Below are 590 nucleotides of genomic sequence, written 5' to 3'. Positions count from 1 at the left end.
CTCTGTGTGTGTGTGTGTGTGTGTGTGTGTGTGTATATGTGTGTGTGTGTGTGTGTGTGTGTGTGTGTGTGTGTGTGTGTGTGTGTGTGTGTTATCATATCAAAATTTAATTGTGTCGAGTGAAGATTTAATTGTATACATTTAAATTTTTTCAAAATTATGTTAAATTATTGGTTCCTAAAATAAAAAGCCATTCGATATAATAATATTAATATAATTGTAATTCAAATGTGCTATAAACAAATATTGTATAATGATATAAAAAAATACTTTATCAGAGAATGCTGTATGTTCTAAAGACGTTCTTAGAACGTTTTTCAGATAAAGTGTACTATATGTCCTGAGGACGTATAATGTACATCTTTAGGACATAGACGTCTTTAGGACATACTTTTGAAAGTCTATGCTATATGTATGGGATAGATATTTTACAAATTGAATTTAATGTAATATAACATCAATATATCTAATAACTTAGTTTTTAAAATTATGTGAAAAATGATGGACAATTTTTTACGAGATATATAAATTCAACCAATTAGATATGATTGTCGTGCCTCTCATATGACGCATGCGCATGAGTTCTGTGT

This window comes from Atta cephalotes (assembly GCF_000143395.1).
Source record: "Atta cephalotes unplaced genomic scaffold scaffold00052, whole genome shotgun sequence".
Classification (NCBI taxonomy): Eukaryota; Metazoa; Arthropoda; class Insecta; order Hymenoptera; family Formicidae; genus Atta; species Atta cephalotes.
Note: the sequence above shows the minus strand (reverse complement) of the source record.